Source organism: Ursus arctos, unplaced genomic scaffold, assembly GCF_023065955.2.
Source record: "Ursus arctos isolate Adak ecotype North America unplaced genomic scaffold, UrsArc2.0 scaffold_18, whole genome shotgun sequence".
Lineage (NCBI taxonomy): Eukaryota > Metazoa > Chordata > Mammalia > Carnivora > Ursidae > Ursus > Ursus arctos.
Genome location: NW_026622852.1, coordinates 50,679,955 through 50,704,340, shown reverse-complemented (window position 1 = coordinate 50,704,340; position 24,386 = coordinate 50,679,955). Strand labels below are relative to the sequence as shown.

The 24,386-nt window shown below is 37.4% G+C and overlaps 1 protein-coding gene and 1 long non-coding RNA gene across 4 annotated transcripts in view; one reads left to right on the top strand and one right to left on the bottom strand.

The window, feature by feature from the left end:
• The window catches only part of NR6A1 (nuclear receptor subfamily 6 group A member 1), a 227,950-nt gene that overhangs the window by 50,405 nt on the left and 153,159 nt on the right, over nt 1-24,386 (top strand). The gene's annotated exons all lie outside the window — the stretch shown is intronic.
• The window catches only part of LOC130544053 (uncharacterized), a 68,216-nt gene that overhangs the window by 12,072 nt on the left and 31,758 nt on the right, over nt 1-24,386 (bottom strand). The window contains exon 2 of one of the 2 annotated variants that reach the window (XR_008959981.1): nt 22,859-22,949. This is a non-coding gene — a long non-coding RNA (uncharacterized LOC130544053). Of the gene's footprint in view, nt 1-20,325; nt 22,950-24,386 lie in introns of those variants that run through there. The other variant, XR_008959982.1, reaches the window with a different exon arrangement.

The following is a 24,386-nucleotide window of genomic DNA, read 5'->3' as shown; positions in this document are numbered from 1 at the left end:
ATCTTGTAACACTGAAACTCTGTACCCATTAATAATAGGAGCCCATTCCCCTAGCCTTTGGCAACCACCATTCTACTTTCTGTCTCTTGTGAATTTGACTATTCTAAGTATCTTATATAAGTGGAATCATAATATTTGCCCTGTTGTGTGTGGCGGCTGCTGCTGCTTTTTTTTTTTTTTTTTTTTTTAAGATTTTATTTACATTTGAGACAGCGAGAGAGAGGGAACACTAGCAGGGGGAAGGGGCAGAGGGAGAGGGAGAAGCAGACTCTCTGATGAGCAGGGAGCCCAACTTGGGACTCGATCCCAGAACCCTGAGATCATGACCTGAGCTGAAGGCAGACACTTAACCGACTGAGCCACCCAAGTGCTCCATGTGTGGCTTCTTTTACTTAGCATAATGTTTTTGAGGTTCATCCATGTTATAGCATGTGTCAGAATTTCCTTTTTTTTTTTTAAGGCTGAATAATAGTCCACTGTGTGTGTGTGTGTGTGTGTGTGTACACATTACATTTTGTCTATGCGTTCTCTGTTGATGGACACTTGGGTCACTTACACCTTTTGGCTATTGTGACTAAAGCTGCTGCAAATGTGAATGTGCAGATATCTCTTCAGGTCCTTATTTTCAATTTTTGGGGGTATATACCCAACACTGGTAATTCTATTTTTAATTTTCTGAAGAGCCACCATACTGTTTTTTACAGTGGCTTTATCATTTTACGTTCCCACTAGCAGTGCACAACAGTTCTAATTTTTCTACATCCTCACTTTCTGTGTTTTTGATAGTAGCCGTCCATATGGGTGTGAGGTGATACTTCGCGTGTGTGTGTGTGTGTGTGCACGTGTGTGTTTTAAAGATTTTATTTACTTATTTGACAGAGACAGCGAGAGAGGGAACACAAGCAAGGGGACTGTGAGAGGGAGAAGCAGGCTTCCCGCTGAGCAGGGGGCCCAATATGGGGCTTGATCCCAGGACCCTGGGATCGTGACCTGAGCCGAAGGCAGACACTTAATGGCTGAGCCACCCAGGTGCTCCTCTCATTGTGGTTTTAATTTGCATTTCCCTAATGAGTAATGATGTTGAACGTCTTTTATGTGCTTATTGGCCATTTGCATAACTTCTTTGGAGAAAAGCCTATTTAAGTCTTTTGTTCATTTTTAAACAAGTTTTGTTGTTCTTTTGAGTTGTAAGAGTGTTGCGTTTTGGTTTTGTTTTGTTTTGTTTTTGGGGGATGGAGCAGAGGGAGAAGGAGAGAGAATCTTTTTTTTTTTTTTAAAGATTTTATTTATTTATTTGACAGAGATAGAGACAGCCAGTGAGAGAGGGAACACAAGCAGGGGGAGTGGGAGAGGAAGAAGCAGGCTCATAGCGGAGGAGCCTGATGTGGGGCTCGATCCCATAACGCTGGGATCACACCCTGAGCCGAAGGCAGACGCTTAACCGCTGTGCCACCCAGGCGCCCCAGGAGAGAATCTTAAACAGGCTCCATGCCCAGTGTGGAGCCCAAATCGGGGCTTGATCTCACAACTCTGAGATCATGACCGAGCCAAAATCAAGAGGCTTGACCGACTGAGCCACCCAGGCACCCCTTTTAAGTTGTAAGGGTTCTTTATCTGTTCTGGATATTAATCCTTCATCACATATATGATTTGCAAATATTTTCTTCCATTCCATGGATTGCCTTTTTACTTTGTTGACTGTGTCCTTTTATATACAGAAGTTTTAATTTTGATGTACCACAGTTTAATTTTTTTTCTTTTGTTTCCTGTGCCCTTGGTGTCATTCCCAAATCCAATATCATTAAGCTTTTCCCTTTGTTTTCCTCTAAAAGTGTTATACTTTTAGGTCTTACATTTAGTTCTTTGATCTGTTTTGAGGTAATTTTTGAGTATATGGTGTAAGGTCCACATTCATTCTTTTGCATGTGGTTATTCAATTTTGCCATCACTATTTTTTGAAAAGATTATCCCTTCCCCTTTGAATGGTTTTGAAAACCTTGTTGAAAATTATTGACCATATATGTGAGAGTTTATTTCAGGACTCTGTATCCTATTCCATTTGTCTGTATGTCTGTTTTTATGCCAGTACCACACTGTTTTAGTTACAGTAGTTTTGTAGTAAGTTTTGAAATCAGGAAGCTATGCGTTTTTTGTAGATGGCTTTTATCAGTGTGAGGAAGTTCCCTTGTATTCCTAGTTTGCTAAGAGTCAAAGCCTGGGTTAAGAGGTTCTTAACCTCAGGCCATACTACCTCCAAAATATATTTATTTATTTATTTAGCTCATTATTTTGGACATATTCCTTTTTATTTGTGTGAATCTATTTTTTGTGTAGTCATAAACCAACTAACTGATTTTCTAGATTGGTTTGGGAAGTCTCTTACTTCAAACTTGAAGTCGCCATCTAGTGGTCTTCTTCTGGAAGCACAGAGATGAGAACCTGTGGCAGTACATTGGCATTTATTCCCACTTAGTCCACAAGGTGGCAACAGGCCCTAACTGAAGAGCCAAGAACAAGGAATCAGACTGAAAAGTAGAAGAAAATGCTTGTAAAATTCTTAATTAAATGGAACAGAAAACCAAGATTTTGTGAAAAATAATACTGCTAAACCTCAGAATCTGAGAGAGGGAATGAGCCTTTAGCTTATTGTGAAAGCATGCATGAAAACTCTAAATATGTCGGAATCCATTTTGCTGCCTCCCTTCCTTTCCTCTCAGACCTGAAAATCTTGGCTTATTCAGTGGCTGTCCAGTTGAATATTGGGGGGACGGAGGAGTAAGGTGATAGAGCACACCATTAATGCAAAGGGATCTGATTTTGGGGAGTGGGGACAAGAAGGATGTGCACTTATATCTGAGAGTTGAAAATCTACTTCCAGGAAAATGCAGGAAGAGGCATTAATGGCTCCATGCTCTCCTTTGAGTCTGAGACTCCTTTCCTTGGGCATTAAAAAAAAAAAAAAAGGACTTTTTATGAATGTTATAGTCTAAGGTGTGGGTTTTTCTTATAAAAATGGAAATTGGGAGGACAGAGATTTTTCTGGACAGGAATTAAGACATGATGAAGGAAGAAAGTCCATTAAGGGGATATGAGATTCCAAGAAATCATGGGCAGAATATATGGGGCTCAGACTATATGGGGTGAGTTTCTAATTTCTAATGCTCCTCGAGGTAGTTTAGAGAAAAAGTTTGGGAGGACTACTAGGCTGGAAGTAATGTTACCTGGCATCCTAGAGCAGCTTGCTTATAGCAGTGATGCCAGCTTTTTTGGACCTCAGCCAATTTTTGCAGAACCCCATTACCTACTTAACCTGAGTGTTCCTGTTTTCTATTGGAAATGGACTATTATGTACAAATAAATTTAGGGTGAGGATGATAAATATGCTTTAGCGACTCCTGTTTGAAATATGACATGTACATATCAAATTCTAATCACTGGAAAATTTAAAATGAGGTTATTGTTGATGCAGTACCATCATCATACACAACTATATGTTCAAACTGATTTGAAAATGAGGTTGCTAGGAGCTCCTGGTGGCTCAGTTGGTTGAGCGCCAGATTCTTGGTTTTGGCTCAGGTCGTGGTCTCATGGGTTGTGAGTCAGGCTCCACTCTTGGGGGAGTCTGCTTGAGATTCTCTCCCTCTGCCCTTCCTGTGCATGCACATGTGTGCTCTCTCTCTCTTTCAAATAAATAAATCTTTGAAAATGACATTGCTGAATGAGCCATAACTGAAGATTAAAGAGCAAGAATAGCAGCAATTGAGAACTACCACTAATTCTTTCAACAGTGATAATGGAGTTCTTCTGAGAACTCCCAAGATTTCCAACTGATGTTATATGTTTATTAGCAGTAAGATTTTTGCAACATTGTCACCCATTTTGTAGCAGCCAGGCTTCTTAGTGGAATACTAAAGAATCTTTTCTTAATTTTAGTTTGTAAACACAGAATTTTATTAACAGTCATCAGCCACTCATATGATGAATAAATGTTGGATTAATTCACCAAGAGGGTCTTTAAGGTCCAATCTTGAGAATCCTGGGGCTAAAAGATTGGGAAGAAAGAGGGGCAGGTAGAAAAATAGCCACAGGCTAGCTAGAAGGAGGCTCAGTGCAATGGGCCTTTGGATTTAGGTGTGAAATAGAATAAGAGTGTTCTTCTGAGACTTAAAGCAAAATCTGACCATTGTGTATATGTATGTGTGTGGTCATTGTGTATGCACAGATGTTTATAATAATAGCTCTAATACTGTTGATAGAATTACTCATTCTGTGATCAGTCCTGTTGACAATTATTATTTGTTATGTGAGTCTAAAACCAAATGATTCTTCTAGGAATTGTCTTTTCTTGTGTTGAATGGAGTAGATCTGTGTAATTGAGAAGGAAATAAAATCCTTTATGTAATGATTTTTGTGCTGGGACTTTTGTTGATTTGTTTGGCGTCTGGATTATTTAGCACCTCAGTTGTCCAGGAATCTGTCATCATAACTATAAGATGCAATAAAAGCCAAGCCCTAAATGTAATTTTTATCAAAATAACGTTAATTGTGATATTTAGTCTCTGTCGCTGTCCCTTTTTCTTTCTCTGTTAGAGGTTTTGTTAGACAGAAACTTCAAATTAAAATGCCTTATGTCTTTTCCTAGTAGTAATGATGATTTTGGCCCTTGACTATAATTCACTAAAAATATATTACAGTCTCTTCACATAAGTTTAATAAATGTGATTTTTGACCAGTTAGTTTCAACCTCTGACCTTTGTTTGTTTGTTTGTTTCAAACGAACTGGTAAAAATATCAGTAAGTAAACAAATCTCATAAGCAACATTGGTAAATTATCAGAAATGATCCTACAAGTGCAGGTGAAAGATCATAGGGTCATTTTCAAAAGTTCAGAAATAAAATGGGACTAGAAACAAGTTTGGGAGAAATAGATGTTGACTGGGGAGTTGGTATGGCTACTCACAAGTTAGTATTAAAGTGCTGTCATGTGAAAAGAATACTATCGAGCAGGAATTACTGCTGATTAGTCGTCTTTGTGTACTTGGTGCCCTTCAGATCTTAAACGTTAGTGAAGTAATTTTTACCTAATGTTTAGAATGTACATGTTTAATCCATGTAAAACTGAGAGAAACCACCTTTAGTGGGGCTTGCTGTGTGTCAGATGATGTGGCAAGGACTTCATTCTCACCTTATATAATTCCTGTCACAAACTTACAAAGTAGATGGTGGTTCCCAGGTGAGAAGCTGAGGCTAAAAGGTGAAGATCACACTACCTCTCATTGTTCGTCACAGCCAAAGAAAACTCCAGAGCTTAGAGAGTAGGATCTAGTCTCAGGGATTTGTAAACAATCTTGGTATAGCCAAAACAACATGGGTTGAACACAAGGAGCTGTATGGTGGAGAAATAACTGGTCTAACCTAGAGTGTGAGTGATGTGGGTTTCTGAGAAATACAAACCGGTAGCAGGGGAGAAACCAGAGGTATTAATTGGAGTAGTTCAGTTGCAAGGAACAGAATACCCACCCCTCCCCTCCCTCTTAAGCTAGTTTAAAATGGGGACATTGGTGGAAAGTACAGGGTTTCTCTTGAGGCCCAAAGGATGGAGCACTCTTTTGAATTTCACAAAGAAGTGTTAAGACCAGAATTTCTTTCCCATCTCTCTCTGGTCATATGGAATCTTATTTCTGCTTTTCTGGTGCCTCTGCTTCCTATTTCTTTTCTCCTTCAAACCGATATTCTTTGCTTGTGATAGAAAATAGCTGCCTGTGCTCTGCCTTGTCATGTCTTTCCAGCACCCATGCTTAACACAGGCTAACTGAAGCATTTGTGTTCAAATTTTAAATGGTCAGGAAAGAGGATAAGCCCAGCTTGGGTTAGGTGTCCATTTGTTTTGTCAGGGGCTGTAGCCCATTGACTATTTAGTAGAAGGTACAAATACATTTTAAGGAGACTATAAATAGAGTAGACAGATTGTCTGACATAACTTCAGTCAGGTAAGGGGCAGGATGGAGGTTGTGGAAATTCACCATTAAGTCTGGCATTGAGGGACAGTGTACATGTAGGGCAAATTCAGGGGCATGGCTGATTAGGAATTACTTGTCGGCCCTGGGGTGGGAGGGCATGGGGAGCTGGCAAATTAAGTGAGATTCCAGGCATTAGGTGATGCCTGAAGTTTGGCAAGTAGAATAATTTCAAACTAACCAGTTATTGGCTGAGAGTACAAGTATTAAGACTCAGGACTTTTGGGTCTTGGAATGGTAATGACCAGCGGGGCCAAGAGTTGAGCCCAGGCTAGTGAGCAAGGGACCCATGAGGTAGACAAACCGAGGCATGTTGATGGGCTTAATTGCAGAGACCAGGGCCGCCTGTAGCACTCAGTGTCCTTCTTTGTGTAGGACCTGTTTGAGTACCTACCTGGTGACAAGATCTGAGACTTGTCTATGTACTCTTATCCAAGCCATGATTGGCATTAGGGCTGTTCAGATTGTATATACATGTACAGAGTACTAGTGACTCTAATAGTTAGGGCTTTGGGGAGATGGGAACTGAAAATAACTGATGCTCAAATTTTTGTATTATTGTCTTCTGGAATTGAAAATAATTCCAGTATTCTAGAGTAACTTTATTCTTCTGCCTTCCCCAGGGAAGTTTTTTCTCTTACGTATATTTTGGAATTGAGTTGTATTTGAGCAGTTTAGGTATTATGGCACTTGGGTCTAATTCCAGGAAAATAGATTTGATTTCAGACTGTTTGGCTTTACCAAGCTTAGGATTTTATTAAGAGATTTATAAAAACATGTCTGAGGAGGAGATTCGTTTCTGGCATGAGTGAGTGAGTAGGTCAACAAATCCTGCCCCCAAAAAGCAACTATAAGGCTGGAAAAAACTGTCAGAAACAATTATAGGCTTATAACAAGTTGAGAAGTGTTTATTCATGAAAACCACTGAATTTTGCATAAAACACAAGTTTGTGATCTTGCCCAGGATTGCTGCCATTTTTTTCAGCCCTGATAGTGTAGTAGTTCAACTAGGGTGGGGTAGGCTATGAAAACCAGCAGCTTTACTACTCCTGTGGGAGCGGGCTCACTTGATTTGGAATATTATCAATTAAAAGTAATGATCTTGGTGGCAAGTGAAATAAGAAGAGCCAAGCATCTCTACTAGCCTGAGGTTACAGTCCTGTTTGGGGCAAACAGTGGAGCAGCAGACTAGACGGCTTTAGCAGAGAGCTCTGGGAGGTGAGGCAACTACAGGGAGTTGGTAAGCTCTCCATATATCCTGGGTTGCCTGGGGCTTCATGCACAGTAGAAACCAACACAAGCCCAAGCCATCCACACATTTTTGGCCAGTGCAAACAATGTGTGAGCAAGCCCAGCAGAAGGTAAAAATTATAGTAGACTTGAAGGCCTAAAGTGAGTATGCTCCCCATCCCAGCCACAGATCGATCAGCAGGGAATGAAAGGGCTCAAGGTGAGCACCACTGCTGACTGGTCACTAAGTTATGCAGATATAGGGGCAACCCTTAGAAGCCAGGCTTCAGAATAAAAACAAGGGAAGAAGTCCTGAGGCACCACACATTGTAGGAGAGACAGATTTCACATTTACTCCTGGAAAGTTAGTAAAAACAAAAACCCACCACCATCATAAAACCTTAGCTGAGAATAACTCAGAATCTAGGGTCGCGAGTAGTACCTTACTTTATATGTTCAGTATTCAACAAAAAAGTTGAAAGACATGCAAAAAACTGAAGTATAATCCATACTCAGGAAAAAATATCCATCAGTAGAAATTGTCTCTAATTATTCCAAATGTTGGATCTGGCACACAAAGACTTCAAAGCCCCTGTTAGAGATATTGCAGTGAAATAAAGGAAATCATGTTTAAAGATTAAAGGAAACTATGATGACAATGACTCAATAAAGAATCTCAAAGAGAATTTTTAAGAGAAAACAAAATGAAAGTGCTTGATTTGAAAATTACAATAACTGAAATGAAAAATTATCTATGCTGGGCTCAACAGCAGATTTAAGATGGCAGAAGAAAGAATTGGTGAACTTGTAGGTAGGTCAATAAAAATTATTATAAAGAACAGAAAAAAGCTTGAACAATGAATAGAACCTCCGAGATCTGTGGGACAACATCAAATGTATATCTAAGAATATAAAAGGGAAGGAGTGAGAGAGGAGCAGAAAATATTAGAAAAAATAGTGACCAAAAGCTTCCCAAACTTGAGGAGAAGCATTCATCTACAGATCCAAGAAGCTTGATGAACCCAAGATGATAAACACATATCAGAGTCAAACTGTTGTAAGATGAAGACAGAAAAAATCTTGAAAACAGCAAGAACAAAATGATTTGTCATGTATGTACAAGGGAATAACAATAGGATTTACGGCTGACTTCTCATCAGAAGCAAGGTGGTCTGAAGGCAGTGGGTTGACATAGTTAACATGTGGGAAGAAAAAAAAAACATTAACCAAGATTTCTTTAGCAAAACTCTTCTTTAAAAATGAAGGAAAAAATAAAGACATTCCCACATAAAAAAAGCGAAGGATTTGTTGATAGCAGACCTGCCTTAAAATACTAAAGGAAGTCTTTAAGGCTGAAAGGAAGTGACAGCAGATGGTCATTCAAATCCGTAAGAAGAAATGAAGAACATTGGAAATGGTAAGTATATAGGTAAATACAACTATATTTTTATCTTATTCTTTTAATTTTTAAAATGACAAGATTATCTAAAGCAATAATTATAATACCGTATTATTGAGTTTAAACACATACATGGTAATAAAAACAGAAAAGAGATGGAATAGGAGGAATGCCTGGTTGGCTCAGTCAGTTAAGCAGCTGCCTTTCGCTCAGGTCATGATCCCAGGGTTCTGGGATCAAGCCCCACATCGGGCTCCCTGCTCAGTGGGGAGCCTACTTCTCTGTCTCCCTGTTGAGTTCCCTCTGCTTGTGCTCTCTCTCTGTTAAATAAATAAATAAAATCTTAAAAGAAGATGGAATAGGAGATATATTGGAGCAAGTTTCTGTATTTCCTGGAATTAAGTTAGATTGTGATTAAGTAAAAGATGTATGTTGTGATGCCTAGAACAACCACAAAAAATATAACAAAAAATGTGAAAAAAGTAAAGAGGAATTAAAATGGTATATATACTAGAAATATTTCACAGACAAAAAGATAATAATAGAGAAATAGAGGTTAAAGACAAAGACATGAAACAAAAACAGCAAAATGGCATACATAAATCCAACCATGTCAGTAATTATATCAACGGTAAGTGGACTACTGCCTATTCAAAAGGTGTAGGGATTGTCAACTTGGATAAAAAGGTAAGATGCCACTCTAAGCTGTCAATAAGAGACATACTTTAGATTTAAAGACACAAATAGGTTGAAAGTAAAAAGATGCTAAAAAATAGATCATACAGTAACCATAAGAGAGCTGGAGTGACTATATTAATAACAGATAAAATATACTTTAAGAAATATTACTAGAGACAGGGACATTTCCTAAGGACAAAAGGATCAAGATGAGGAAAATATAACAATTATGAAAATATACCTAACAACAGCACCAGAATATATGAAACAAAAACTGACAGGAATTAAGAGAAATAAAAAACTCAACAATAATAGTTACAGATTTTTTTTTTTAAAGATTTTATTTATTTATTTGACAGAGACAGCCAGCGAGAGGGAACACAAGCAGGGGGAGTGGGAGAGGAAGAAGCAGGCTCGTAGCGGAGGAGCCTGATGTGGGGCTTGATCCCAGAACGCTGGGACCACGCCCTGAGCCGAAGGCAGACGCTTAACTGCTGTGCCACCCAGGCGCCCCAATAGTTACAGATTTTAATACCCCACTCTCAGTAATTGATAGAAGAACTAGAAAATTAGCAAGGGTATAGAAGACTTATTAGTGGCAACCAACTCATATTTATTGAATACCCTGTGAGGAATATACGTTTTTTTCAAGGGCACATGGAACAGTCTCTAAGAATATTCTGGGTCATAAAATAAGTCTCAGTTATTTTTAAAGATTGAAATCTTATAAGATACGGTTTATGACCACAACAGAATTAGAGATCCATGACAGAAAGAAATCTAGGATATCTCTAAATATTTGAAATTAAATTAACATACTTATAAATAACCCAAAGAAGAAATCCTAAGGCAAATTTAAATATATTTTGGACTAAATGAAAATGAAAACATATGATACTTCACAGAATGCAGCTAAAACAGTGCTTAGAGGAAAATTTATAGGTTTTAAGTTTATAACTGTATTAGGAAAGAAGAAAGGTCTCAAGCATTAATCTAGACTTCCACCTTAAGAAACTAGATAAAAGATGTTTGTGATCTTGGGGTGGTGGGATCTGTGGATTCTGCTTAAGTTTCTCCATCTCCCTCTGCCTCTCCCCCCCCTTCAAATAAATAAGTCTTTAAAAATGAATGAATGAATGAATGAATGAATGAAAGAGAAAGAAAGAAACTAGATAAGAAACCAAACCCAAAGCAAGATGATCATTTGGAATTAAAAAAAAATATATTAACATGGCATGGTACAGAGGTCAGCAAACTATGACATATGGGACAGCTATTTTTGTAAATTTAAAGAATTAAAACTTTTTACATAAATGATATAATTCCGTATTTACAACAAACCAGAAACAAATAGAACTAATTGAATTTAGCAAGGAGGTCACTCTAGAGAAATTAAGAGGATTGTAAGGGAAAATCATGAACAACTTTCTCTCAACAAATTAGACAACTTAAATGGAGTGGACAGATTCCTAGACACAAATGCCTAAGGCACAAATTATTAAAACCAGCTCAAGAGGAAATAGAATATATGAATAAATCTATAACAAAGAATTGAATTGGTAATTAAAAACCTTACCGCAAAGAAAAGCCCAGGCCCATTGGCTTCATTGGTGAATTAATAGTTAAATGTTTTCTGTGTCTATAACAATTAAAGAAAACGAATCAGTAATTAAAAATTTTACTGCAAAGAAAAGCCCAGGCCAAGTGGCTTCATTGGTGAATTCTATCACATTTAAAAAAGCACTAAAACTAATCCTTCACAAACTCTTTTAGAAAGTAGAGGAGGAAGAAATGCTTCCCAACTCATTCTATGAGGATGCTATTACCCTGATAACAAAGCCAGACAAAGATACCATAAGAAAACTGCAGACCAATATCCCTTATGAACACTGACATGATAACCTTTAATAGAATATTAGCAAACTGAATTTAACAACATAGAAAAATGGATTATATATCATGATCAATTGGGTGTTATCCTGGGCATGCAAGGTTGGATTAATATATATAAACCAATGTAACATACCAGGGGTCAGCAGATGTTCTCTTAAAAGGCTAGTTGGTAAATATTTTAGGCTTTTGGACTATTACAGTTTCTGTTGAAACTACTCAGCTCTGCTGTTGTACTGCAAAAACAGCCATAGACAATATGTAAATAAGTGGATGTGCCTGTGTTTCAGTAAAACTTTACAAAAATAGGTAGCTCACAGGCCATAGTGTGCTGTCCTGTAATAAACCATATTAATAAAAGGTTTAAAAAAACCCACATGATCATCTCAGTAGACACAGAAGAAGCATTTGATGTAATCCAACACTCATTCATGATAAAATGTTGAAACAAACCAGGAAGAGTAGGCAACTTCTGCACCTTGATAAAGGGCGTCTATGAAAATCCTAAAGCTAACATATTTAATGGTGAAATATGAGCTCTCTTCCCCTAAGACTGGGAACAAAGTAGGTAAGAATGTCCACTTTTAAGTCTACTCCTACCACTTCTTCACTGGAGTGTGCTACCTGGTGCAATGGGGTGGGGATGGAGAGGCATCTAAATTACCTAAGTAATTCACAAAAAACAAAAACAGATCTGAGTTTAAGCAAGGTCACAGGATACCAGATACACAAAAAATAAAAAAATTTTCGTATACTAGCAACAATCCAGAAGTGAAAGTAAGAAAAGAATTCCATTCATGATTGGCATCAAAAGAATAACATACTTAGGAATAAATTTAACAAAAGAATTAACAAGATTTGTACACTAAAAACTATAAAATATTGTTGAGAGAATTTTAAAAAGACCTAAGTAAATGGAGAGATATTCTCTCTTTGGGGATTACAAGTTTAAATGTTTTTAAAATGAAAATTATCCCCAATTTTATGTATGGATTCAATGTAATCTCTCTAAAAAAAAAAATCCCAGTTGACTTCTTTGAAGAAATTTAATCCTATAATTTATGTGGAAATGCAAAGGACCTAAAATTGCAAATAGACAATACAATTTTGAGAAAGCACAGCATTGGAAGGAGTTTCATTACATGGTTTCAAAAAATTACTATAATAATAATCAAGACAGGGTGATCTATTGGTATAAGGATAGGTACTAGAACTGAACTGAGAGTTCAGAAATATATCCTTACATATGTGGTCAGTGTCATTGGGGGGAAAGGGTAGTTTTTTTCAACAAATAACAGTGGCAAATTGGGTATCTGCATGCAAAAATAAAACAAAAACCCACCCCAAAACTCAGTCCCTTAATTAATACTAGACGCAAAAATTAACTCAAAGTGGATCATACACCTGAATGTGAAACCACAAATGTCTTGAAGAATATCTTTGTGACCTTGGGTTAGGCAATAACTTCCTAGACATGACACAAGTGGCACAAGCTATAAAAGAAAAAGTTAATGGCTTCATTAAAATGTAAAACTTCTGCATTTCAAAAGACATTATTGAAAAAATGAAAAGATAAGCTATAGAAAGATTTGCTTATCTAATAAGAGTATCCAAAATATATAAAGAACTCTTACAACTCAGAAGACAAACAAGCTAGTTTTTAAAATTATTTTTTAGGGGCGCCTGGGTGGCTCAGCTGTTAAGCGTCCACCTTTGGCTCAGGTCATGATCCCAGGGTCCTGGGATCGAGCCCCGCATTGGGCTCCCTCTCACACTCCCCTTGCTTGTGTTCCCTGTCTCACTGTCTCTCTCTGTCAAATAAATAAATAAAATCTTTTAAAAAATTATTTTTTTAAATAAATAAAAATTGTATTTTATGATTCTACTTACATGTGATAACTAGAATAGGCAAATTCATAGAGACAGAAAGTAAAATAGAGGAAGTGGTTGAAGAATAGGTTGCTTAGGGGAAGTGTGGAATGGATAATTACTGTTTAATGGGTAGAGAGGTTTTTTTTAATTCTGAAAATATTCTGGAAATGGATAGTGGTGGTGGTCGTACAGCCTTTTGAATTTAATGCCACTGAATTGTACACTCAAAAATGTTTAAAATGGTAGGCTTTGTGTTATGTATATTTCATCACAATAAAAATGAAAGAATGAAAAACATGAGACAAAAGACTTGCACAGATATTTTATCACATAAAAAGGTGTTCAACGTCGTTAGTTATTAGGGAAATGCAAATTAAAATCACAGTGAATTTCTACTGTACACCCTCTGGAGTGGCTGTAGTCAAAAAGACCGTAAAATTGTGTTGGTGAGGATGTATAGGAACTGGAAACTTTGTGCATTGCCATGAGACTATGAAATGGTACAGTGACTTTAGAAGTCAGTTTGAAAATTTAATAAAAAGTTGCACATAGGGGCACCTGGTTGGCTCGGTCGGTTAAGCATCTGACTCTTGATTTTGGCTCAGGTCATGATCCCAGGGCTGTGAGATTGAGCCCTGCATTGTGCTCCACACTGGGTGTGGAGCCTGCTTAAGTTTCTCTCTTCCTCTCCCTTTGCCCCTCCCCCAATACGTTTCTAAAAAAAAAAAAAGTTAAATAGAAACTTACCATATGATATAGCAGTTTCACTCCTGGGTATCTACCCAGGAGAAACATAAATGTATGTCTACATAAAGACTTGTATATGAATGTTTATAGCAGCATTGTTTATAATAGCCAAAATCTGGAAACAATCCAAATGTCCATCGGATGCTAAAGGAATAAACAAAATGTGGATAATCCATATAATGGAATGCTATTCAACAGTAACAAAGAATGAACTACTAACACATGCTACAACATGAATAAACTTCAAAAACATTATGCTAAGTGAAAGAAGTCAAACTCAAAAGACTACATATATGATTCCATTTATATGAAATACCTAGAAAAGGCAAATTTATAGAGACAGAATATAGATCAGTGGTTGGGTCTGAAGGTGGGAGTGGAGATTGATTGGAAACAGGCACAAGGGGAGTTTTGGAGTGATGGGAATGTTCAAAAATTGGATTGCAGTGATGGTTGCCCAACTCTATAAATGAGTGAGTAAAAGTCACTGAATTGTACATTTACAATGGATTCATTGTATGGTATATAAATTAAACCTAAATAAAGCTGTAAAACTAAAAAGTACCTAAGCTTGGTTGGAGACTTTTGGATAAGACAGTGTTTTATGGGTTTTTTTTTTTGTTTTTTTGTTTTTTTTGATAAAATGGTTTTGAGTTTGTCAGGTGATGTCCTGTTGATTTGTGATGTTTCATATTAGTTTTTCACTTGGAGGCCTAGACCCTCCCTGCTCCCAAAGCCTTACCCTATGCCCTGCCTCACTAAAGTCCATTGGAAAAAACTTTCTCCTTGTTTGGGAGAACTGACTCAACTGTTGGGAGTGTAGCTCTGATGGACTGTCTAGGCAGATGATACTTACATAGAGAAAAATGCTTATTTTCAGCCCCAGGTTATAGATCAATCCCAGCCAGACATCTTGCAAATATGTGCTGCAGACTAACGAGTAGGTGAGAGGTTGAGGAATGAGGGTATCTTGTCTACTGAAACAGAGCCCATGGAGTGGTACCATCACATACTGGGATGCTTTGGGCTGTATTGCTATGTCCTGTACTTTTCACTGTTTTTTTTTTTGCTGAGGCCTCACAATAATCCTGTGAGATAGGAGAGTTATCCTTAGTTCCCATTTTACAGGGAAGGAAAGTTTACAGGGTGACTCACTTGTGCAAGAGCACACAACTATGGCAGAGTTGGACTTAAATTCAAGTTTTCTGACTCCATATCCTAAACCATTTCTTTTATACTCTTTGTTTTGCCTCAACTGTTTACTGGGAAGAGAAGCAGAAGGGGCGTGTAATTTTGACTGATTGTGCATGTTTTCAGTAGATTTAGTCTGAAGAAAAGGAGGGGAAGTTAGACTAAAGTGGAAGTTGAGGAGTTCTATAGCAAGTGTGGTAAATCAAGGACAAACCTGATATCTGGTAGTTATTAAAAGTATACCTGGGTTGGAACTATAATTCATGGCACAGATGGTTTGAAGGTATCCAATGCTTGGTTCAAGGAGCAGACCACTTCCTGAGTTATAAATATAACTGTGCCAGAAATCATAAGGAAATTCATTTGACCAACATTTACTGAGTGTCTACTCCCTGCCAGGCTCCTTGCCAAGATACAGGATTACAAGGTCCGGTTGGATCTTATTGAGATACAGCCTGAGAGAACAGAAGTAGGCTGGAATTTCCTTCATCATTTTCATTCTCTGAGGCTGATGTTGTCTGCCCTCCAAAGTGACCACATCCACATGGACCTGGAGCCTGTCACTTTCTACTATCCTTGTAGCTGTGCTCTCTACACGTTCCCTTTCTTGATAAAAATAGTCCATCTTTTCTTTTCCACTGTGGATTCTTCCATTTGCTTTTCAGCCAAACATAGGTAGATCTTGCATCTAAAAGAAATCTTTGCTTTAAAAAAAAAAAGACACTTAAAAATGATTTTTGTTAATTGTTGAAATAGTTTATGCTTATTTCTAAACACTTGGAAGGCATAGATGAGTTATAAATAATAAACATAAAAATCACCTTTAATTCTACAACTTAAAGATTTCAGTGGTTATCATTTTTGGTTCTGGTCTGTTTGAACTTCCAGTCTGCTTTTTACTTCCTATCAGTGTCTGCTTGTGCATAGGTGTGTATGCACATTTTAATATTTTGTTGTGTCAAGCTCTGTGTGGAATAATTTACATGTATTCTTCACAAGTAGCCTTGTGAAGCAAATACTATAATCATATCTCATTTACAGATGAAACAGATTTAAAGAGTAAGTAACTTTTACAGATTTACATAGTTGATAAGTCATGTAGCTGAAATTTTTACCCTTATTTAGCTCAAGCTCTTCACTACTACCTTTCCAGAAATCTATTTTCTTCTGTGACTATCACTCCAAAATTGTTCTCTGCAAGACTGTCAGTAACTTTTTAAATTCCTACTTTCTCCAGGCCTATCACCAGACCTCTTCTCCATCTTTTGTGTGTTTCAGCTGCATTTTCAGTTTTGTGCAAGCACTATGAGCCTTGGGCCTGTAGGCATGCCATTCTGTCCCTTTGCCCAGAATACTCACCCCACCTCTCTCACCCAGGTTATTACATTTATCCTTCAAGTCTTCACTTAAACGTCATTTTCTTGAGGTCACTTCCCAGGCCTTTCTCACCCTCAAGACTGGATTGGTCCCTTCTATTATTTGCTCCCATAGTACCTTGATTTTCCTTTTGTAGACCTTTTCACTCTTGAAATTATTTGATCATTAGAATTAGGTCTGCTGTTTGCACTATGTACTTGGTTACCTCCACATCTCCTGGCTTCTGTTGCAGTCTAGGTACATGGTATGTGTCCAATAACTATTTGTGTTCAATAAAAGAAAAATCTTTCTTTTTGTACTTAGCTCATTCACTCTTAGCTTTATGCTTGTAAATCACAAATGTGCATCCTCTTTGCAAAAAATGAACTTCTCTTTTTCTCCATTTTGAAATTGCTCATTTCTTAGTGCACTCCAGGCTCCTAATTAGTCAAGAAAGTTAGGCACCATTCCTGACTCCTTGCTATCTTTTCTCTTTGAGCCAGTTCCTTGGAAGGTGCATCTGGTCTATTGACCTGGAAAGATGGCCACAATATTTAAAGTGAAAAAAGATTCCAGAACAATATGTATAATTTGCGCTATTTTCCTCTAAATACAAATACATGTATTTTCAACATTTCTGATATATCTATCTGGGAGCATATTATACACGGAACAGAATAATGGGAGGGGGCCAACTAGTGGACTTTAAATTTCTCTCTTTGGTATGACTTTTTCAGTAACCACATAGTACTAAACTAGAAATCTATTTTGAAAAACAGAAAACTACCAAAAACAAAAGCAAAAATGTCTTTTGGAGATATACTTTTGAAATTTCCACTCCTGCTGCCTCAGTTTTAGTTCAGCTCATTTGTGCAACAGATTTCTCTCTCTCTCTCTCGCTCTCTCCTTTCTCTCTTTTTATCTCTTTCACATCTCTCTTCCTTTCCTCCCACTTCATATACCTCGTCAGTCTTCTCAAAGTCTTGATTTCATTATCTCTTTTTGGAGCTCAGAGCTTGAAGTGCCTCCCTGTTGCACTAATTCTAAATATTTTTACCTGGCTCACAAGGTCTTCTGTAATTTGTCCTTTTACCTTTTCAGTGATGTTCCTCATGACTCCCTAACATGGTCTCTGAACTGTTCTCCTTATGTTCTCTGTCAGTGTCATATATTTTCTCTATTGCGGGTATTTATTTACAATCTTAGCTGCAAAAATACCCTTAAACTCACATAATTGTTTCCCTTTCTGTAGCATTTAGTTTTGTTATTTTTTAAATGTTTTATTTATTTTTTTGACAGAGAGAGAGCACAATCAGGGGCAGCGGCCGGCAGAGGGAGAGGGAGAAGCAGGCTCCCCGCTGAGCAGGGAGCCCAGCAAGGGTGGGGGGTGAATCTCAGGATCCTGGGATCATGACCCGAGCAGAAGGCAGATGCTCAACCAGCTGAGCCACCCAAGCACCCATGTAGCATTTAGTTATATCCAAGAGAAACTGCATAGGATTTTGGTGGCTGAAATGGGTAATTTTTTTATTGGCATATTTAAAGAATATTAATAGATTCTCTGTGTAAATAAATAAGTGGCACGCTTGTTCAGGTGTACATTTTTCAAAAAAACGTGTTGGGCATTCTTTTCTAATGTTTTCAGAAAATTTGGAAGTAATTCGTGGTTGAAAAATAATGCCTAGAATGCTTGGTATAATAAAATAGAGATTCTAGGACCCTACATCTGGTCTAGGGTAGAACTCAGGAATCTGCATTTTTCGAAGCAACTAGTCCAGATGATTCTGATATACAACCAGACTGGGGAACACTGGCCTGAACCCTCTATTTTTCTTGAATTCTTGTCATTTTTTTGCATTTTTCTCTTGGCTTTGATTTCTCTTTTTAGTTCTTGTGTCATTATACCTGCACTTCTACTTCCTTCCTATCCCTGGTTTTGGAAGCTACCTTGATAAGACTCTTTTCCTACTGCTTTATTTGATTTGACTTTTGCTATGAGAATCTCTTTTTCTCTATCTCAGACTTAAGTGTATGATTAAGTTATTGGTGACCAAGGTTTGTTTTCCTGTGATTATTATGAAAGATTTAGTGGCTCATCTCATTTTATGTTATGGAAGTCAGAGAATTGGTACTATATTTTACATTTTGTTTAGAAAAATGATGTGCATTTCCCATTTCACTTAAGTTCTTTTCTTGTTTGAGGGACATGGCTTGCAAAGGTCAGAGTGAATGATCCTCATAGTTTTGGTCAAAAGAGATTAAGTACGTTTGAATAGCAATAGCCAGGGCCTTCATACTGAGGCATACTATATAGTAAAAGAACCAGTACAATATAGCAAGATTGTTGCAGGAGGCTGTCTATAATAGCTGGCTGGTATAAGTGAGTGAAAAAGCAGATTATACAGCAGTAAATATAAAGTGAGCTCATTTTTGTTTAAGCCACCTCTCAAAAGCCCCACAAAATTATAGATATGTATCCATTTGTATGTGCATGGATAAAGGTCTCTAAGGATATAAAATAAGTGTATAGTTTATGATATTTATTATTTTAATAATACTAGATAATATAATAAATAAGTTTATTGATTATAACAAGTTATTAAACTTATTATTTATTATATTTATAGGTGATTTCCATTGGGGAAATGGAAGATGATGAAGAAAGGGATATTTTTTACTTTATATATTTTAATACTTGAATTTTAAATGAGTATATGGTTTTTTTTATTTAAATTATGAAAGCATTGGTTTTTTAACGTGGTGTGATATCAAGGTAAATAGTTTGTTCTTCCTATAAAATATCATTTCTTTAATTCTAGAACATTTTTTAAAAATAAGAAAAAGTAAAGCACTAGAAATTTAGAATACTTATTTCATATTAGAACCAAAGAGACCAAGAGAGGCTTTAGCTGGTATATTGGAGACAGCAGCAGCTCCCCCACAGCACGGTAGCTGATGCACTCAGGTGACTCTGCTTTTGCTTCCCTTAGGTTGTTTGGTCCGCAGTTTGCATTCATTGATCAGTGAGTTGATTCAGACTCAAACCCACCGACAGCAATGAATGTTGAGTGCAGCCATCATCAAATGTCTCCATTTGGTAGAGTTGCCTTGGCCCTCCTGAGTTCCTGGCTCTTCTTTTCCACACTCGTTCTTTGAGGTCTGGGTCTGGTATCTCTCTTAGTAACCAGTGATTGAGGGCCCACATAATTATAGGTCATGCTGATATTACAATTGGGAGATTCTTTAAAATGAGGAACTATGGTTCAGAGAATGGAAGGAGCTCACGGAGAAGCTAACAGGTAGCTCTGTGACCACAAGGCAGTGCTTGCGTACCTCGTAGATAGAAACAAGAGTTGAGGGTCCTAGCCCTTCCTCTCTGTTTTGGACTGAGAAATATGAGTGCTTTTCAAGGTAAATTACCACAGATTATGTTTTGGGTTAAATAATAATTGTAGTTTACATATATTAAGTGTTTACTGTGTACTTGAAATGATACAAAGCACTTTATGTATTATCTGATTGAATCTCAAAACTCCATGAAGTAAGTGTTCTTATTATCTCCTGTTTTATACATGAGAAAACTTGGAAACTCAGAAAGTTGCATGTGGTCACATAGCTAGTTAGGGAGATTCCTCCCAGAGCTCTGCCTCCAGACCTGACTTTTTACTTGCATTTAACAAACATTTAAATAAGCATATGCGTGGATAGAAATAGTGAGGCAATAGCTGCTTTCAAGCAGCTCGTATTCTAACAGGGCTGTCAAAACTTAACCATATTAACTGTAATTGGAGGTAGAATGTGATAAGAATTGTACAGACATTAGACAGTTGTATGCTATTTTGGCTTATTAAACCCTTCTCTCGTCCTTAATTAAAGTTTTGAGGGGATGTGGGAGAAATGGGTGTAAAATACTTAATTGGATTTCGCTCAAAACCGAAATACTTATTTTTTTTAAAGATTTTATTTATTTATTTGACAGAGATAGAGACAGCTAGCAAGAGAGGGAACACAAGCAGGGGGAATGGGAGAGGAAGAAGCAGGCTCATAGTGGAGGAGCCTGATGTGGGGCTCGATCCCATAACGCCGGGATCACGCCCTGAGCCGAAGGCAGAGGCTTAACTGCTGTGCCACCCAGGCGTCCCCGAAATACTTATTTTTAATGTCTCTCCTTGCTGTATCCTGTTTCTCACCAGAGTGACATATTTCTAGGAGACATTTTAAGTACATTAGGTATTATAGTGGAGTTCTCCTTATCTTGTTGAAATAAAACACTTGTTTGTCAAAAACACAACACAAAGCAGGGAACAATGGGCAATAGAAATAGGGGGAGCTCTTAAAAAATTCACTGGACCATCTTTGGGGGACAGGCAGCAGGACTGGTTCTGGTGATCTTATGTGACATGTGAAGAGATACAGCCTGCTCTTTTGCTTCAGGAAATGTAGTGTTGTTTGTAAGGACCCCAAGGTACAGTCAACGGTCGGTGGTTTTTTCAAATCCCAAACTCACCGACAGCGTTGAATGTTCTTTGGAGTCCTCTGAAGGCTGGGTTCTGGCCCTGGCAGCCCTTCTTCAGCCTGTACCCATGTTCCAGGAGCCAATGAGCAGTGAAACCACTGCTGATAGAGGTTCTCGTGTTCTTTTCCAGTTTTCAAGTTGAGAGTATTTAGATTATGAAATCAGTTTGTGTACAGCACAGAGCTAATGAACTTAATGAATTTGTGAGACTGCAGTTATTTATACAAGCAGACTCCAATGGATGGCTGAGAAAATGGCTTTGAATGGTACTATTTTTTTAATTCTGGAAAATGTCAAGTGCCTCATTTTGTAGTAGGTTAATTATTAAAGGGCATGGGTAAAAGAAATCAACATATATTGTGGACTCTGTTATGTGCTGGGATTTGTATATTTTTATCTCTTTAAACTCAAAATAACCCACTTGTAACTCATGAAAAAACTGAATCTTAGAGAGATGAAGTGATCTGCACAAAGTTACATAGCCAGGAGTCACTGTTCTAAGCCAGAACTTGAATACTGGGCTTTATGAATGCACAGCTCACTGATCACATCACCTCTTTCCTTGTCCACCACAGAACTTACTGTTATATATCTGGAAGTAGCATCTTCAGTGAGAGCTATGTCAAACTAGTAAACATTTTCTTCTTGTTTGCCTGTATAAATAGTAGGTGGGTCTGTAGGTGAAATTTTTCATAGAGGAAGATGAAAAAAATTGACCTTCAAAATTGGCGATCTCTCTAGCTGAGATCCTGGTTCACTAAGCTGCCACAGAAGTTCAGTGGTAGTCTATAAGTTATTTTCCATACTGAAAAAACAAAAACAAAAAAACCCTATCACCTAGTAGAAAGCCTGTATTTCTTCTCTGTAAGGTCACAGTAACTAAAATGTTAGGTGTCTTTGCTTTGGTATAAAGAGTATTGGTGCATTATGGACATACTGGTTATTTCTTACTGGCTACTGAATGTCCTTGATTAAAAATCTGGAAAATGAATTAATTATATGGGTAGGGTTCGGGGGTTTCAGAATGTAGGGTTTTATTATGGGAGGGATTGAGGAGCGCTCAGTAGAAGAAAGGCTTATAGAACTGCTGGCTGATTTAAGGTTAATCTTTAATCAGGGATAGTTATTGTCATTTGCTTTAGGTTTAAATATTAAAGGTTGACTCTTCTCAAATTCATTTTTAAAGCAGCCAAATGGTACCCATTAAAAAAAAAAATCAACCACTGAGAATTTGGTTTGAATGTAAACTGTTTACATTCTACGTCAATTTAATTATTTTACCCTCTGTCAAAACACTGCAGTTAGCCAGCTTTGTTGAATTCTCAGTGTTATGACAGTGAATTGTATACAAACGACAACAAAAAATCAAGCAACTGTTACTGTGTAGTAGTTTAAAAACTCTTTAATGTGTTTACTTTAAATAGTCTTCCCCTTGGTCTGATAGTATGAAGAGATGTGAATGTCTTATACCATTTGGACAGATGTTCAGACTTTAAAAAAATACTGACTTCTGCTGCTCCAAGCCATTAGATGTTTACAAAATACTGTTGGTTAAATTCATGGCATTCTAAGAAGAATGCTTTTCATAGATTTGAAAAGCTAGAGCAGAGTGAAAGGTAAGTTTCTAGAATGACATAGGGGTATTTTCCACTGCATTGGAGATAATTACTTTTCACGGAAGGGAAGGCCACCATCGTCCTCACTCCTTTAATTTGCTTTAAGTCCTTTAAGTTTTTGTCATCAGGCAAGTTTGAAGTACACATTGGGTATTTTAAATGAGTTTGCTAAAGGGTTTATGTATTTAATGCAAGGATGAAGTCTAAGGGTTAAAAACATTAAGGGTTAAATTAGCCAAGAGTTATAGAAACTACAAATTTAATAAGTTGGTCTATTTCATTCTTGATTTAGATTGGTTTTGAGCTTGTCAAAATTCATCATGCCATCCTTTACTGTTTTACTTACCTCTTTTCCTTTTCCAGAGGTACTACGAAATACTGAAACCCACATTGGAGATGTAATTGTTTTCATAGTCCTCATGAGGCCTCTTGATATACTTGAAAGAAACAAGAATCATAAATTCAATAAAACAATATATTTGAGGGATTAGTAGCATAGAAGAGAAGAGGAGTCATTATCTCAGGTGGCTGTGTGTCCAGATACATCCCAAGCATTATACAGGGAGCACCTCTAGAAGTGTTTGGGGGTAATGCTACTAAGAGGACAAATTCTTAAGTTATAAAGATGACAACAGCATGTCAGCATGAATCCATGTTTCTCTTACTCAGACTGCTGGTGTTCTGCTTTATCCTTTTGCTAATTCGGCAGTGAAATCCTAGGATCCTTTCTCTTACGTACAGTCCTTGCCATCGTGGAGCCCCGTGTCTGCCCAGGGAACCAGACAAAGACATAGCTGATGACAAAGAGAATGATTGCTATGCTGGTGAAATGGTACAAATCATGTTAAGGGAGACTAGAGAAAAGGGTTAATTCTGCCCAAAAGTGCCAGGAAGGAGATATCTGAGGGTCACATCTGATCTGGGACTCAAATGTATAGTTGAATTTTTACTAGACAGAGAAGGAAAGATACTCCAATAAAGGGAAGACTCTACACAGGAAGTCCTAGAGGCAGGAAAGTTCAGGTAATGAGTGGTGGGATTAACCTCTCAGCATCAGTTAACTCATCTTTAAGATGTGGGACAGCTAGCACTTGCCTTGTGCACACAGCTGTGAAAATCAAATGAGGTCATGCATGTGAAAGTAGCATGCAAATATAATTTCTAGATTTCTCTTTTCTCATTGCTCTTGGTCCATATGTGCTAAAATAGAATAAATGAAATACCTTATCATGGTAGACTTTTCCAAATTGGATTCTTATTTGGCTTTTCTCTTTTTTTCCTTTAGAGTGACCATAGTTTAAATTTTTCATATATAAGTGTTTGGAGAAGTAATATTATAGCATAGTAAAGAGTACAGATTTGGAGCCAGAATTTTGACTTTGCAACTTACTGGCTATGTGGCCTTGGGCAAATTACTTAACTTCTCTGTTTCCTTATCTATAAAATGGAGATAATGATAGTGTCTACCTCATAGAACTATTGTGAGGGATGCCTGTGTGGCTCGGTCTGTTAAGCGTCTGCCTTTGGCTCAGGTTATGGTCCCAGGGTCCTGGGATCGAGTCCCACACTGGGCTCCTTGCTCAGTGGGGAGCCTGCTTCTCCCTCTGCCTGCTGCTCCCCCTGCTTGTGCTCTCTCTCTCTGACAATTAAATAAATAAAATCTTAAAAAAAAAACTATTGTGAGAACTAAATGAGGTAATATATGGTGTGTAAAACAGCACATGACACGTTAAAATTTATATGTATTTCTATATGTTGTTTCAAAATATCATTTACAATGTATTTACATATTACCAAATTAAATTGCATATTTTATCCATAATCTGGTTTTAGTCCATTTACACTAATGTAAAACCTTTATTTTATAGTTAAAA